This window comes from Gopherus flavomarginatus, chromosome 1 (assembly GCF_025201925.1).
Source record: "Gopherus flavomarginatus isolate rGopFla2 chromosome 1, rGopFla2.mat.asm, whole genome shotgun sequence".
In the NCBI taxonomy this organism is placed as follows: domain Eukaryota; kingdom Metazoa; phylum Chordata; order Testudines; family Testudinidae; genus Gopherus; species Gopherus flavomarginatus.
Genome location: NC_066617.1, coordinates 50,324,554 through 50,342,515, shown reverse-complemented (window position 1 = coordinate 50,342,515; position 17,962 = coordinate 50,324,554). Strand labels below are relative to the sequence as shown.

The window sequence follows — 17,962 nt, the reverse complement described above, 5'->3', positions numbered from 1 at the left end:
GGCCCCCGGCCGCAGCTCCGAGCCCGTCTGGGCTTAGTCCCTGGGCTGCTGACCCAACTGGTGGGGGGGAGGGTCCCGGGAAACTCCCCAGTTCACCTGGAAAGTTGGGGCGCGGAGCTGTGGGGCGGCTGGCTCTCCACGTGGGCAGCGCAGCCTGGCCACCGGCCGCACCCCCGGGAGAGGGGGAAGGGCCGCTTCCTCCGCGCTCCCGGGTCCCTGCGAGGCAGGCGGTGAGTCACCGGCAGGTCAGGACCAGGCGGGGCGGGGCACTGGGGAGCCGAGGCCGCCGCTGATTTACCGCTGGGAGCCCCCACAGGAGCGGGAGAGGCGCCTCCAGGTGCCTTGGGGAGCAGCAGGGCTGCGCCCGCCCGCCCCCCAGCAGCGACTTTGCCTCCAGGTGGCGGGAGCGCAGCGCGGGAGTCGGGGACCCAGATACAGAGCTGCTGCCTCGGCTTCCCTGCCCGCTGAAGGTACAAACTGAGAGTGCCGGGGACCGGCCCGTCCAGCCACCCGGCGGTGGGAGGGAGGGGGATCCCCCGCCCGGCTCCGCAAGCTGGAGCCTCAGTGCCCCGGGGGCGGGGAAGGGGCCGGATCCCGCCGCTCTCAGCAGGAGCGAGGACTGGAGGATCTGGCCCCAAACTCGTGCGATCCCGGTGGCTGTGGCAGTGGAGTCGAGCCCGCGGCTGGGGGGGCGGGGGGAGGGGTTAGTGCACTTGTAGCTGTCAGTAAGGCCGGGGACAGCAGGGGGCGGGCGGCACGCTCCTGGGGCTGAGTCAGGGGGAGTGCTGCGGGCGAGCGCGCCTGCATGACTCCGGAGTGAGTGACTCTGCCGAGGGCAGGGGGAGGTGGTGAACGAAGGGGGGTGCGGCGCTTACAATCATCCACTGTGGAACAACCACGATCTGACTCAGCCTGACTGCGGCGCCGGGGAACCGGCCAAGTGGCCGCTTAGCCGCGAGGAGCCCTCGCACCCTTGAGCGCTGGAAGGGGAGCGCCTCGCCCGCCCTGCAGGTGCACGTGCACCTCTGCTGGTATCCTGGGCGGCTTCTGCGCTCGCACGTTCCCAGAGGGATGACCCCGCTGCTTGGCAATGTAGCGGGAGGCGTTGGTGTCCTGCTAGAACCCCCTAGAGCGGACCCCGGCTGGAATACCGCGCTGTTGGCTTTAGCAGAGACAGGTACTGTATGCTCGTGGCACCGCCGTGGCGTGGGAGTCAGTTAAGGGGTTCAGATTAATTCCGACCAAGGGAAACGTCAACTCCACTCTGGTGTCTTCTGCACTCGTGTTTTATTTTACAGGAATCGCTGCTTTAGCAGCTGGAAACTTCCTGGGTTTGAAATGTAATAATAAAACCCTTTACCACCCTCCTGTGTGTGTGGAGTGTCACAGAGTCTAATTTTGACAGAATCATGTCAGTTCTTCTAAACTTTCATCAGATGATTATCTATATTCTTTTTCATTTTTAAGATATCCTGGTCAATTACTACTAGAGTAATTGTTCCAAGCGGCATTAGAAAGAAAATGCCACACTTACAAAGCACTGTCCAGAAATGTTGTAAGAATCATCACATTGTATAACACAATATTTAGGCTTGTATTTCAGTCCCTAGGAGCCAGCCACCTACCATACATATGTTGCTTTTAACATGTATCTTGTGTACTATTTTTCTTGTCAACTATTACACTTTCTCTTTGTGACTGTCTATTTGATATGATCATGTGGACCATTAGCGGTGCTGTTGGGGCATAAGAGGTGCAGAAATGCAAATGAAGTCAAAAATTTTGGATTATTTAGACAGTTTTGTCAAATTTAACTTGAAAGTGCAATTTAGAAAAAATGGTGTTAAATATTTGCTAATTGATAAATTCTTGCATAGTCAATCAGCTTCCATTAAGTAAGGAATTTTTTTTTTTTTTGTTAAAGCATTTATCTTCCAGATTACCAGATTATGTACTTTACATATCTGGTGTATTTCAAATATTTCTTGCTGTTGTATTGTAAATTTTTTATTTAAAAAATGCAATTTGTCCACAATTAGGAATAATTTACACTCTGTAATGAAACTTTAGTAGTGTGCCCATATCAACATTAAGTTAGATTGTCTCTTCTTTATAAATATTTATGTATGTTCTAGAAACTGTAAGTATTTAGGTTAATCCTCACCCCCTAAAATGTTGAATAATATTTAAATAATACAAACACTTTAATAACTATGCAGTGCTTTGGGATTTTTTGCATTTATAATCTACAGGATTTACTTTGAGAAGCTGCAATATATGGATGTTTTCAGTTTTCCCAATAAACCTTTGCATATTGCAGTAATTCATTTGCTTTTGAGATATCTCATTCAAAATGTCCTTTTGCATTGCTGGCAAGCAGAAATAGGTGGGAATCGTTTCTGAGATTCGAAAGACATAAAATCATACTTAGGCAAGGTACAAAATGTCCCACTTCTCTTTAAGAGATGTTTAAATATTTGCAGCTAATATTTACACTGTGTGTTATCCAATGAAGACCACAACGCTGCTGTTTTGCAAGAGTCACACATTAAAAACAAAATAACCTGAGAGAATAACTACTCATTACCTCCCTAAACCTTCTGTAGCCATAGATAATTAGTAATACAGGTCATTTAGTACACAATTAATAATTTGAAGAAAGGTAAATACACAAAATTAGTTATGTACAACAATCCCTCTTAAATTCACATCAAAATCTATTTCCAGAGGGTTGCAGAAGTTTTGTCTTGTTTTTTGTCTTAGTGTTTTTCAGAATTAATGACCATTCCATAACACTTGTTTCTCTTGACACACAACTGCAGATGTTCTTATTAGAGGATTTCTTTCTTTACAAAGGTCGTTCTGAAGCCAGCCTATGGCTTACAGTTGATGGTAATGCAATGGGAAACAGAGTAATTAAGACTTAAGCCAATTAGAAACCCAAAATTTAGCACGGGTTCATTGAGAGGTTCATGAACAGAGAATTGTTATCAAATTTTGACTTCTTACCTCACCAAGTCTACAAGTCCCTAACATCCCCTTTTCCCCTCCCTATTGGCTCTGAGACCAGTCCTTCATTTGCAATCTTCTGGGGGCCTGCAATGGTGACCTGAAACCCCCTTCTACTGTGTCCAGTGCTGTTGGGGGGGTCAAATGTCTTTTCCTCATCCTTCTGTGATCCGCCAGGTGGCTGTTCCACATTATTTATCTCAGAGGGGAAAGGGGATGGCCTCTTCAGTCTGCTGGACCCCAAATCAGAGTAAAGACATTCTGGAGATCACCCCATCCAACTGGCAGCTGTAAACATGCCTGAATCCACAGCAGCTGAGGGAACCTGATGCCTGAAAGATACCTCAGAAATCTGGGCTTCCTTAGCTTCAGTGCAGACTCCAGGGCAGTGTCCACACAAGGAATTCTGAGGTCTCTCTCACGACCCAACATCCCTTTGTAGTAGGCACCTATCTTAACTCTACTCACTCAAGAGAGTACGTTGGGACAAACACAGTGTCTTCACGTGTTTGTACAGTGCCTAGCACGATGGGATTCTGCCTGGGATCTCTGGGCGCAATAGTGATACATATAATAAATATTAATAATACCAATAATAAAATGGGGAGATAAAAGAGCAGTCACCGGGTATCCTTTGAAGATCCCAGGATGAAGACACGAAACACTGGCCCCAAGGAGCCTTAAGAATCCCAGTTCCAAGATGTGTTGGCGGGGAGGGAAGAGAGCAGGGAATTCTCAGGGATATTTGCCACCTGACACTCTGAACAAATGCATATGGGTTTCTTGTCTGCAAACCAGCTCCTCTAGCTTTAGTTCATGAAACTCATGTGACCAGGTTTCCCACACTTATGGCCTGTTTGGGCTTCATTTGAAGCATTGGCACAGAGACCGAATGTTGAACAGCCCATTACCAGTCGGTAGAGCCATCATCTTGTGCATCTTGTCTGTAATTGCTACAGTCTATGATTGCCTCCTTCATACAGTTTGTAGCCATTGAATTCACGGTTTGCAGATTCTAGCCATGCTTTTTCTAGTTCCCTAGTCTACCAAAACCTCTCCACTCCCACATGGAGTGAGCCCCTGTGGAAATGAGCTGGCCACTTTGTAGAGTGTCGATCTACATGGCCTGCCCATCCCCCAGTGCAGTTCAGCCAAACCATCAGAGTTCTGTTTTGTTAAGATATATTTATCTTAGCAATGGTTTTAACAAATCTATAGCTCATCCACAGCAGCTAATACAGGCATATTAGGAGAAACCATTTTTAAAGCAGTTTTGTCACCCAGGGGAAATGTAGTGTAGACAGGGCCTTAAAGAAAGGAATAATTAGGTGACCTCTTTTCCCCAGAACATTGGGCATGTTGTATGTAGAGCTGTTTGAAATCCCACAAATGCTCATTACTCTTAGAATCGCTACCTTTGTGTTGCTTTCTTTGTTTCAAATACCTTTTAGGAAATCTAATCAGGGTTACAGTGTAATTTCTAACACATGGTATGTGTGCTAACTTGTTTCCTTTAGCATTAACAAATCTCCCAAATTGCCAAGCTATTTGCCTTCAGGAATACTATTATGTCATACAGGAAGATAGAGCATTTTTCCAGTATTTTTAATATAAAATAAAAGGTAAAGGTTTTGGGCCAGATTCATCCAGGGTGTAATGCTTGTGAAGGAAAAGGTGTTGTTTTAAGGATGAATATTGCTCAAGGAGATTGAAGGCCATTTCTTGTTTTGTTTTTGAACTACACTATGATATTGTTATGCCACCTGATGTGATCAGATAGTACCTGATACAAAGCCCATTGCAGTCTATCCTGTTGACTCCAATGGGCTTTGAATCAAGTGTGTACTGTTTGCACAGATATTTGGGTAGAGACATGAAGCTGAAACAAGAGAATTTGAGGCACTTGTAAGTTACTCCTGAGGGAATTCTGCATCACTGCGCGTGCGCAGAATTAATGTCTCCCACAGATTTCTTTGCTTCTCAGCAGAAAAATGACTACTGTGGGGAAGCAAAGGGAAACCAGAAGATTGGTCATGCGCCCACTTCCCGACAGTGCAGGCATGTTGGTTTGGACACTCACAGCAGCCAGTAGAGATGTAAATCACTACTGGCGGGGGGTCTGGGTAGTCATGCATGTGAGAGAGACACTTTGACCCTCTCAGCTGCTGTTGTGGCATGCTCAGCGTGGAGGGGCAAGGCTTTGGGGTGTTTCTGAAGAGGGAGACATGGGGCAGACTCTGTTCCCTCAGGCACACGAGAATGTAGCAGCCTGCCTGCTTAGTGAATTGTTCCCATTGTTCTTATTGAATTCCCCCAGGAGTGTAAAACAGGTATAAAGTTTTTTTTTAATTTTACATTTACATTTTACACTCCTTTTACATTGCCAGAGTGATGTAAAGGAGCCTTACTGTAAAGGACAGTATGGCCTTAAATGCTTATAGTGCTTTAGTGGTTAGAACTGGTCTAAATTTTTGGAATGAAAAAATTTCCTATCAAAATGTGCTCCATGAGCTGTTTGCTACTGATCTTTTTTGGAGATGGTCAGTAGCCAGTATAAATTGTGAGTTTGAGTCCACAGCCCTCACTTGCTCTTCATTTGCCTGTGATGTAACACTAAGCATATGGCTGCATATATTTGTTGACTAATAATTAGAAGTAAAGGCTCAATACTTGTTACATTACTATTAGGCAGAGGGGGGTTCGTGATTTCTCCAGTGCTCCCCACTCCCATTCTTCATCCATTGTATTGTAGTTTAGATAAATTACAAAAATAATTGAAAACAGGTGGATTATATTACATTATTTTGACCAAAAAATATGCAGAATTTTGCAGAATTTTAAAATATTGCGCGCAGAATTTTAAATTTTTTGACACAGAATTCCCCCAGGAGTTGGTAGTGTACAATTTTGCTAAAAGATTTCAATGACAATGGTTTTCATAACATACCGATATCAGGAGTTCTCAAACTTCATTGCACTGTGACCCCTTTCTGACAACAAAAATTACTACACAACCCCAGGAGGTAGGGTGACCAGACAGCAAATGTGAAAAATCAGGACAGGGTTGGGGGTAAAAGGAGCCTATATAAGAAAAAGACCCAAAAATAGGGACTGTCCCTATAAAATCGGGACATATGGTCACCCTACCAGGAGCAGGGACCGAAGCCTGAGCCCACCCGAGCCCCATAGCCCAGGATGGGGGGCCAAAGCGTAAGCCCTTCCACCCTATGCAGGCGGACGGCGGGGGGGAGCAAACTGAAGCCCAAGGGCTTCAATCCCAGGCAGGGGGCCTGTAACCTAAGCCCCCCTACACAGGGCTGAAGCCCTCAGGCTTTGGCCCCAGGTGGTGGGGCTCAGGCTTCAACCTTGGCCCTGGGTACCAGCAAGTCTAAGCCAGGGCTGGCAACCCCACTAAAATGGGGTCGCAACCCACTCTGGGGTCCCGACCGACAGTTTGAGAACTGCTGTGATATATAATAGTTGCAGAAGAATGTCAACAGAGAGCCTTTGAAGCATGTTTTACGGTTGTATGATGCAGCTTCTTCTATTAGCCCTAGGGAAATCAACATGAAATAGATTTTTTTTTTTTGTAGGGGAGGCAATCCTTGAATTCATCAAATTCAGATGAAACCTTATGTGAAATGAAAAATGTTGTGCCTTCAAAGAATTACTAGTTTATTCAGGTTCTTATACCATGCCCATCATTGTGGTATTTGATTCCCAGCAGCATTCTGTTGTGTATGCCACAGCTGCAATTCTTGTCTTATGAGCTATGTCTGCATAATTTTTTTTCTTGTATGGTAAGGTACAAATAAAGATTCATATCTTAGTCACTCTTCTCTACTATAGCTCTTTCATATTAATGCCTATCCTACTAAACAGCATCCAACTCCTTTTGACATATGCTGGCATAATTTCTGCTAAGGATCAGTGATCTAGCTTGGTAAATTTAAAAAAATAAGGCAGATAACTAAATATATGACATTTATTGAAATTCATTTTTTACCACGGAGCTACATCATTTCAAACATATTGAGAATAGTAAAGGATTGCAGATGCAATTAGATTAAATCTGCAGTTGTTACCATTTGCCTTCTGAAAATTGATTCCCCCCTAAAGCTTGACATGCTTACTGATTAAAAACCATGCACAGACTAAGACAAGTTTCATTTGTTTGTGTTTGTATGCCATCCATGCAAGTTCTGACAGGTTTTGAAATGTACTGTAAGTCTAGTATACTCATAACCTACTGGAAAGGGTGAACTTACTTAGCCATTTTTGTTTTAAACTACATGATGACATCTTTACATTCTATTGTGTAAAGAAAAACACCTTCTTACTGTGGAGAGATTTCCTGTTTGTGTGTGTTTGCTGGAACTAAACCTTCCCCTCTGTGTTGACCAAACTTTTCTTTGTAATCCAAAATGATAGTTACAAGCTATCCCATGAACTTACTTTTTTGGACAGGACATAGTACTTATTTTTACAAAATAACTGTTCATTTGGAGCTGATGACAAAGTATAGGGGCCAACTTATGCCCTTGGTTACACTCCCGAAACCTGACTGAGCTTATTAAGGTTGCACAGATGTAAATCCAAGGCAGATTTAGGTGACTATCTTTTATTGATACAGTAACTCATTGTAAGTTTCTCATTTCTCACACTTAGCTTTTGACTGAAGACAAATACTAATGATCCATAGTATGTTCTTCCAGTGTTACACTGGGGCTATGGTTGCCAAATTGTAATTGTTCCAAAAAAATAAATAGCTGAAACCATAATTTTGGCTGTCACTAGAAAGTCACTTAAAAAAAACATACAGAAACTTTTCACTTTTTTAATATATATTATACTTATTTTATTTATTTAATATATTTTATGGGCATTTGGGTTCCTTCAAACAATGTTCATTTGAAACAACTCTCTGGGAGTGGGAGAACCAAGCCTGATGGGTTCTGTGCTCATTGTGCACCATGACTGTTTTAAACTAATGGTCACATTGTCCAAAGCGTGGGGTTCCTGAACCATACTATGCATGGCTGAGTCCGGAGTAGAGCCCTGCAGCGGGACTAGGATCCCACCCACTGCCATAATAGCAGGAGCGGGTATAATGTTCTTTGATGGGAAAAAAAAACCCCAACTGTGGTAATTTGTGGGAAAACATTAAATCTCATATCAGTTTGTCATAAACAGAATTTTAGCAATGTAAAGCAAGTTTTTAAAAAAAAAAACAATAAAGGTTTTAATACTTAAATTTAAGTGAGGATTAGAAAGAGATCTGATATCTGTTATAACAGGAGCCAAGGTATTTTTTATTCTTTTAATGATAAAAATTGTGTCTGAATTCCGTGTATGAGGATCTTGCGGGATCTAATGTTTTTGCAGGTGGGAATGGGGTAACAGTGCAGGAGCAGGTATTGCGGGGCAGGAGCAGGATTAAAAAAATAGTCCCCGCACAGGGCTCTAATTCAGAGTCTGTCTTGGTCTGCTTTCTTCTCACCACAGTTCTCCCCTAATGACTCATTGACTCTGTTAGAGCAGAAAGGTTAAAACTTTACTTTTACCCATTGATTTTTGCTCACTCAGAAGTGATTTTCAGGATTGGGTCCAACAGCTCTCATTCAGTGCTGAGAATTTTGGGCAACCCCTCCACCATCAAGCCCTATTGGCTCCAGTAGTTAGGGCTTTTGTGGGTAAATAGTTAGTTGTAATTTTTTCTATAAATAAATAAAGATATAATGTTGGGTAATATGTATTTGGGTAAAATACATATTTAGAGATATTTTAAACAATGTGCAGCAGCTGCTTCATATCTTTTGAGAGGTAATAAATAGGCTATCACCCTCTATGCTTTTATATCCTTCTTTAACACTCAGATTCCTCTAAGAAATCAGCCAATTTAATCCTGGCTGAGTTGAGCAGCAGAGGGGGATAGCTGATACTTACTTTTATGTATAATAGCATTTGATCAGAGCAGTTGTCAAAATTTGGGGTCCTATAAGTTGTTTCTGTTAGGAGGACATAAGAATGGCTATAGTGGCTCAGCCCAATGGTCTGTGTAGTCCAATATCCTGTCTTCTGACAGTGGCCAGTGCGGGGTGCTTCAGAGGGAATGAACAGAATAGGCAATCAGAGTGATCTATCCTCTGTTGTCTATTCCCAGCTTCTGGCAATCAAAGGCTACCAATACCCAGAACAAGGAGTTGCATCCCTGGCCATCCTGGCTAATAGATTTAGGAGAAATTGTTGGAGTCAGGAATATGCAAAGTTCTGTGTCCCTGGACACAGTAGGAATCAAACAGGATAGAGTTCTTTGCCTGCAGTTTGAAGACTCGTTCAGAAAACAGTCATTTGCAAAAGCTCTCTCTAGGCTTTTTTTTTTCCCCTCATGGCCACTCTCCCAGTGTTTGTCCAGGCTGTGTCATCTTTGGCTTTCTGCTTCTTCTCTTGGTCTGCTTCTGTGGTGGATTTTTTTGCTGCTTTTGCTCTTGCACACATATGCCCCGTTAGTAGAACAATACTTAGTAAACCCCCTCTGCCTCCATGTGCCTTGCATATATATGCCTGTTTTCTGAGTGGAGGCTGGTGCTGTTTCAGCTAGCTGGTTTTTAAAGGAGCTGAATGGTATCTTACCACTACTTTAAATGAAAGAGAGCTGTTGCACCCACCAGTTTCAACAGTGTTTAATCCAACCCATAAAAATAATTTTTAAAATTGCAAATATATAGTAACATTGTATGCATTTGAATGCATCCCTCTTCCCTCACCTGTCCCCCATATGTCAATTGTTTTAGGTCTAGATTGAAGCTTTCCACAGTGTGTGGAGCAGAACAAAGCTGTGCTGCCTTAGGAGGAGCCCCCAGGAGGAAGTCACAATTTCTCCCCGGCTCCCACACCTTTGCTCCTGTGAAGACGTCATTCACTATAGCCCTTTACCAGCTGTATGTTCCTTCTCTTTTGGACCAGCTCGGTTCTGCTGGCTAGAGCCTTGAGGAAGAGGGGCCTACTTGAAGTGGGAAGTACAAGAGGAATAGTCCCTGCTCTTTTCCCCTCCCTTGCCCAAACCCACAGTGCAGGGATCTGTAACATGGACATGGTGACTTATTTCTCCTTACTGCCCTATGTGGACATGTTAGGAGCCAGGCACAATCTGACCCTTAAATTGTAACTTTTGTGGAACAGGAGTCATGGGTGAAATCTGGCCCCATTGAAGTCAATGTAAGTCTTGCTATTGACTTTAATGGACTCTGAATTTCACCCCAATGCTTTGCATGTGCTTGTACAGTACAAAGCACAATGGTGCTGCAATCTGCAATATAAATAGCAGAGCTGGATGAATTTTTTTCATTTGAAATATTTCTCTGATGAGAAAAAAAATTCTTTTTGTTGTTGTCAAAATGGAAGCTTCCATGGAAAAGGGCGGATTTCTCAAAAAAAAGTTTATGGAAACAAAACATTTTCTGCCCAAGTCTAATAAACAGTCAATAAGAACAACAACCTGTTACTGTTAGGCTGACCACCCATCCCAAACTGGGCAGATCAGGCCCAAAATGAAGGAATATTTGGAGATGAACCAGGATCAAAACTTTGATACTACCCTTATTTTTATGGTGAAATCATGGAAAAGCCTAAATCTAAATATCCCCCTCTGAATCTGAAGTTTGTGGCTTGGCCTATTTGTAGATTTTACAATAAGTGTAATAAAATCCTGTATTTCTAGAGGAACAAATTTTTTCACTCACACTGGTATAAATCTGGAGTAAAACCACAGACTTCAGTTTATTCCAAATTTATGCTGGTGTAGATGAGAGCAGAATTTACCCCCATCTGTTTAAGACTTGATATTTATCTGAAACAGAACTAGAATCTCTTCTTTGAAAAACACAGTTACCACATGTATTTTTATATAACCTGTACCCACCACCTCCCAAAAAAATCAGTTTCTGTAAATCAGTTTAGAGAAAGTATGATAAATACCAGAAGGAGAGTTTAATTAAAGACGATGAAAGGTGATAGTACTTGAATATATGTCATAAGTTGATTAATTACCTTTCCAAAATGTTATTGAAAATGATAAACGAATTACTGGACTAGTATTCAGGCTTTCTGGCAAATTCTAAATGGATTTTAATTTTAAATACTACAAAATACGGTGATGCAAATCCTTTGTTTAAAATCTTTAGATTCTTTGCATTTTTTCCTAAAAAACAGCGCTCTGTTTCTTGTTGAAAAAAGTTGTTTGTATTAATGCTTTGTGTTTGGTGGCACCATAGGTATCATCCTTCCAAATGTTCCCAAAACTGTGGTTTAAAACTAAGACAATCAAACACTAATATTGTTTATGCACGTTGAGTGCTTACAAAATTGGGCCTCGATCTTTTAATGAGCCCTTCACAGGCATCCTTGGGATACCCAGGAATCTGTCTATCTAAAGCTCATTGCAACATTGTGGACTTTGAAATCCAATTGACCTCCTATTATCAGAGACTATAAAGCTAGGTTTTGCCTTGGACATGTGCTTAGCTCCTACTGAAGTCACTGGGAAATGCCCATGTGCATTTAATGATAGAACTTGGCCCATAGTAACTGATTGTTCATAATGGTTGTCTTGATTATTGGTTAACCCTTCTGATGAGGGTAAACTTGCCTATGTGTTCCGCAACTACCTTTGGGCAAATGCGCAAGAGTGTTGCAGCTGAATAAATTTTGTCCTTGTTTGTATACACGCTGCTCCAGTTTACTAAATCTACATGCTCAACTTATTGGTACACAGGCTACATCTCCCAAATTTAGGACCACATTTGCACCAAACTCAGCTGAAACTCCCACCATCTTCAGTGGGAGTGTTGCATGTGTACTGAGAGCAGGCTGGAGCCCTCATTTACACCTTGACCCCATTTTTTCTAATCTCAGTATATATAGGTTTGCCAGGCGTCCAATTTTAAACCGGAACGCCCAGTTGAAAAGGACCCTGGTGGCTCCAGTCAGCACTGCTGACCAGGCCATTAAAAGTCTCGGTGGCACAGCAAGGCAGGCAAGGTCCCAGTCCTACCTGGCTCCGCGCAGCAATGGGAAGCGGCTACATGTCCCTCCAGCTAGGAGGTGGCCAGGGGGCTCCCTGCACTGCCCCCACCCTGAGTGCTGGCTCTGCAGCTCCCATTGGCCAGGAACTGCAGCCAGTGGGAGCTGCAGGGGCAGCACCTGCATATAGGGGCAGCGCATGGAGACCCCATGGCCACATCTGCACCTCGGAGCCTGAGGGACATGCCAGCCACTTCCTGGAGGTGCCTGAGGGAAGCGCCGCCTTGAGCCTGAAGCCCCTCCTATGCCCCAACTCCTTGTCCCACCCTGAGCCCCCTCCTGCATCCAAACTCCCTCCCAGAGCCTGCACCCCTCCCGCACTCCAAACCCCTTGGCCCCAGCCCAGAGCCCCCTCCTGTACTCCGAACCCCTTGGCCCCAGCTCAGAGCCACCTCCTGCACTCCAAGCCCCTCATCCCCAGCCCCACACCAGAGCCTGCACCCCCAGCTGGAACCCTCACCCCTCCCATACCCCAATCCCCTGCCTCAGCCTGGAGTCCCCTCCTACACTCCAAACCCCTCAGCCCCACTTCCCAGCCAGAGCCCCCCCTGCATCCCAAGTCCCTACCCCTGCCTGGTGAAAATGAGCGATTGAGCAAGGGTAGGGGAGAGCGAGCAACAGAGGGAGGGGGATGGAGTGAGTGGGGACCAGAGCCTCAGGAAGGGTGTTTGTTTTTCGGCAATTAGAAAGTTGGCAACCCTAAGTATTTAGTATTTACCAAGCAGTTTCAAATCTGAATAAAAAATTTCTCTGTGACTATTTTGCCTGGTGTTGCTGGCATTTGCCCTACAAGTAATATGGGCAGGGGACGATAGCACAGTGACATTTCTTGGAGCTATGTTATACTCTCCACTTATGTGAGTGGAGGGTCTAAGGATCAAGCAGTTCCTGGCCTGGGGAGGCCCAACTCTGCAACATTGCTCCTCCCTTCTCCTGACCCCATCAAAGTCCCTCTTTGAGGTCTCCAACCAGGCTTCCCTTATGGAAAAATCCTATAGAATTTAATATTAAATTAGAACCTTTCTATAGGTTTTTTGAGTAGTCCTTCTTGAATTTAATAGTGAATTATATTTTTGCTATAGAAGTCTACAGATTGAAAACAAAATACCCCCCCCCACACACACACTGTACTATGGTTAATACTTTTTATTCAATTCTATGGAACCTCATGGGTTTCATGTATCTCAAACTCTATAGGATTACTCCATAAGGGTCAGCATCTTGAGTTCAGGGAGGGGGCAAATTGCTGGATATGTGTCAGGGTGAGGAGAAGGAAGATCATAGCAGTAGCACTGTCCCCCAACCCCCAATCAATCTCTTAGAACTTTTATGGGTAAGTTAATGCAGCCCATGCTGGCAGTAACTTATTGGGTTTTCCCCTTCATTCTGTAGAACACTAAGTAGGAGGAGGTTTTGTAGGAGTCACGCTGAGAGGAATCTGGAAAGCTGGAAGTCAGCATGGAAGTATATAACCCTCACACTGATCTCCATAGATCACATGTGTATCCAGATTCTTCAGAGGTTCTACTGCTTTGTGAGGCTAAACTCCCTGTTTCTTCTGCAGGTGGGAAAGTGATAACATAGTGCTGGGTCATTATCTGTCTGAAGGACTACTAATTCCTTGTGAATCTGTGTCATTTTAGTTTTTCTGAAAACATGTTTAGAAGATTAATCACATGATTTTGTTTCATAAACCTTAAGCTGTCGTCATAAAATCTGCTTGTGAGTAGTTCAGTGTCATGTTGCTGCTTCCAGAGAAAATAACTTTTTTTTTTAACTGAGGATATTTTTGCTTAACATGGTTTCAGAAAATATATTTTTCAGAAATTACCACCACACTACTTTCAAACTAAATATGAGTTGGGCCAAACTGCCTTTAGATAAGCACACACAACTTCCATTGGTTTTGGTGGGAGTTCTTCCTGCTTATCTGCGAGCAATATTTGAAGTTCCTTCTGGCTACAACAGAAGCTAATACAACAAGTGAATTGTTTCTACAGTACAAAACCTCTTCCAGGAAACAACACTGAACAGTAAGAGATAGGTGAAGAATAAGAGACCTGTTTCCATATTACTTCTTGGTGAATCTTTAGCATTTTTCAAATTCAATTCTGAACATAAGTTATTGACTGAGAAATGCATTGTTAATGGGGCTAAAAGCCAATGAGTCAAGTCTCTGACAAGTCAGTGTATTTATAGGTAAGACTACTTTTTAGTCAGATATTTTTAGTAAAAGGCATGGACAGGTCACGGGCAGTAAACAAAAATTCATGGCCCGTGACCTGTCCATGACTTTTACTGTATACACCCGACTAAAACTTGTGGGGAGGGAGCTCAGGTGCTGGAGCAGGGGGCGCGGCCTGGGGGTGCTTGCAGGGGCGTGGCCCAGGGGGATGCTGCAGGTGCTTGAGGCGGAGTCATGGCCCAGGGGGGCACCACAGGTGGTCAGAATGGAAGTCACATCCTGGTGAGCACTGCAGGTGCTGGGGGGGTTGAATTGATGGGGCTGGGGCAGGCTCCTGGGTGGCGGCGACTCCAGCTCCTAGCTACACATGCTACCTCTGCTCTGCCCCAAACTCTGGTTCTGGAGCTCCCATTGATTGGGAATCACAGCCAATGGAAGCTGTGGGGGTGATGCTTGCAGGCAGAGGTAGCACGTGGAGCTAGGAACTGAGGGAGGGGAGTTGCTGTTATCCTTCCAGGGAGCCCCCCCCCAGGTAAGCACCGTCCCACCCCCCAACCCTGAGCCCCCTCACACCCAAACTCCTGTTGCTGAGAGGCGGAGGGCCCCAAGACTGCCCCAGCAGTAGCTGGTGTGCCAGGCCCGGGTGGCTGCCTGAGCTCAGACGACCCCTGGGCCAGGCATACTGGCTGCTGCAGAAGTCACGGAGGTCATGGAAGGTCATGGAATCCGTGACCTCTGTGACAAACCCGGAGCCTTATTTATAGGGAATTCAAAGATATTTGAAGAAACAATGCCCATGTACATTATTAATATTACTGGGAAATAATATGTTTTTTCACTCATTCATTAGAGAATAATTAATTTCTTCATTAAACAATATGTAAGATTTTTAAAGATTTATTGTTTTACCCTCTATCATCCTTTTGACTTATGCCCTGCACATCTCATTGTTTGTCATGTATCAAGTGTTGCTCATTTTAAATGATGAAATATTGAGATTTTGTTATCTTAAAAGTTCTTCTGTCTCTTAGAATGTTTAAGGGCCCAATTCTCCAGTCCTTACTCAGCTAAACTCTTACTGGAATCAGTGACAATGTTGTCTGAGTAAGGGCTGCAGGACTGGGCCTTTAGTTACTTGGAAAAGGTGGCACATTCACAATAAAGGGATATCACTTGCCCAGACAGGCATGTTGTTTACTCACTTCCAAACCCAGGCTCTTCTACAAATATCCAGGTGCATAGTAACTTAGACCTGCCACTCCCCCATTCCCGGCAGCTGTATCCTGTGCAAGTTAAAAGCCCAACTCTGAACCCTTATTCTAATGAGTAATTCTTAGTCACACAAGCCGTCCAACTTGGGATAAAGGTCTGATTCACAGGAGTGCAGGCAAGAAACTTCAGCTTGACTTCCTCACCCAGTTACATGATCTGGGTCAGGGATCCAAAAGTCAATACTCTTGCTACTTCACAGGGTTCACTGCCTGATGCCAGGGGCTGCTATTAAAGCACTGAATTGAGTGATGTTACTTATTTGAGCAAGCATTACTCACAGGAGTAAACATTGCAGGATCAAGTCCTAAGTGATGCTCATATACCAAATGAGCATCTGCTAGTTTTATCCCTGTCACTTTATTTTGCTTTCAAGTTAGCAGGTCAAGTTAAAGACTGAGGGCTGGTACCCTGAAAATTTACATCAGCATAAGAGTGTGAAAAATCCACCCCCCTGAAAGAAGTAGTTGTGCCAAACTAACCTTCGGTGCAGACAGTGCTAGAATTCTTCTGTCGACCAAGCTACAGCCTCTCAAGGAGGTGGATTAACTACAGAGATGGGAAAACCCATCCCATCACTGGAGTAAGTGTCTACACTGAAGCACTACAACGGTGCAGCTGCAACACTGCAGCTATGCTGCTGTATTGTTTTAAGTGTAGATGTAACCTAAGGGGGAGCTTTGTCTCTAACTTGTCTTGCCCTACTCATGTGAAAACTACAAACTGCCTTGGCTTCATTAGGATTTTGCTTTCAAGTTAGTTAAACCTTTTTTTTCCCTAGTGAAAGTGCAGCCTTATTTCATGAAAGCTGAGATTCTGGAGCACAAGTTAGCAATCTGGGGTAGGTGCTGTTATGCTGTAGTGTCAGACACAGGCCCATTCCAAGCCCTTATTTGGGACTCACCCGTACTTTTTATAATCTGTTTATATACATGCAAAATCATGCAGATCCCTGAGGTTTGTCGGACTCTGTCAATCAATAACCACCAGCATGTCTCTGGCAGGATGTCTCCTCTTGTTCTGCCCCGGAACTGCGAAGCAGTCTCTGTGCTGAAAGTAGAGTGCTTTTGGTGGAAAGCCCTCAACTCTGGAATGTTTAGTTCAGCAGGGCCAGAGTTTATTAGCCCTTCAACTAACTCTGCTGCATCTGTCTGTTCGTTGTGGGAATGGGTAAAATCAAGGCCTTGATGTTGAAGTTTTTAAATTGATTGTACATGCAATTTTTTTTTATAGAAACTGTGCTTAAGGCTAATCTCTGCCATCAGATCCAAGGCTACTCTCCAGTTTTTACTTGTAAGTAGTAATACTTAGCACATTATATTTTCAAAGCATTTTGCAAACATGAACTTATTTATCCTCATGTCACCCTTGTATGAAAGATAAATAATCTGGAGGCAGCCTCTTTGCTTATCTTACAAACTCTGGGAATCCTGCTTTTCAGCTCCACAAAGATCTCCAAAACCAGGCAATATTTTGGCCTAAAGAGTGAGTCTGAACAAGTCTGAAATTAAGTGAAAATCATTTTACAAATAACCCTTAGGACTACTTGTTGTGCATTTTAGCCTTCTGAGATATCTCGCCAATGGAACTGTCTGGCTTCAAGTCTTTCTTCACAGCTCAAGCAGTATCAGGAGCAAATATTTTGTTTATTTCAGTTTTACTACTTTATAGACATCTATCCCAAGTGCTAGGCACTCAGATAGGAGCTTTAAACTGTTCCAAAATGGAAGGAGAAGCATAAACAAAATGACAGCAGATCCGATCCAACACAAAGCCAGACACTTAGCATGAAAATAAACCCACCCCTGCACTCTGACCACTCAGCATCCCAAAACTCTGCACCAAACAAATGGGCTTTTCAGATGATCCTAGGGTGACCAGATGTCCTGAGTTTATAGGGGCTATTTCTTATATAGGCATTTACTATCCCCCACCCCATCCCAATTTTTCACACTTGCAGTCTGGTCACCGTAGCAGGTCCTGAAGTCAGCAGATTGGGGGGGCTTTCAGAAGAAAAGTGGGAATGAATTCTATAGCTGATGGACCTCAAGAGAAAACCCTGCCAACAAGAACCAAGTTAGTTCCAGCTCAGCCATTTCCACTGATTGCAACAATGTTGCACAGGCAGGAGCTGGCTCATCAGATAGGCTAGTCCCAGACAATTTAGGGATGTATAAGTCATCACCAATACTGTAAAATCTTTCAGAACAGATCAGTAAGCACTGGTGTCATGCTCACAAAGTGCTGTTTTTCTTAACAAATGGGTCAGTAGTAGCTCAGCTTCTAAACTGAGTTAAGGTGTGTGACCCTGTCTAGAGTACATTGTAATAAGCTAATCTTGTTGTGAGAAAGGGAAGGTTAGCATTCAAAAGAGAAAGTCACAAGCACTGAGCCTAAACACAGATGGAAAAAAACATT

At 43.8% G+C, this 17,962-nt stretch overlaps 1 protein-coding gene across 8 annotated transcripts in view; it reads left to right on the top strand.

Annotated features, from left to right (window-relative positions):
* MET (MET proto-oncogene, receptor tyrosine kinase) overlaps positions 1-17,962 on the top strand; it is a 165,983-nt gene that overhangs the window by 41,956 nt on the left and 106,065 nt on the right. The window contains exon 3 of one of the 8 annotated variants that reach the window (XM_050936040.1): positions 16,778-16,837. The exons of 4 other annotated variants lie outside the window; for them this stretch is intronic. The gene's annotated coding sequence lies outside the window, so the exon portion shown is untranslated. Of the gene's footprint in view, positions 1-180; positions 246-326; positions 471-869; positions 1,178-16,777; positions 16,838-17,962 lie in introns of those variants that run through there. 3 more of the 8 variants (XM_050936042.1, XM_050936041.1, XM_050936037.1) reach the window with 3 other exon arrangements.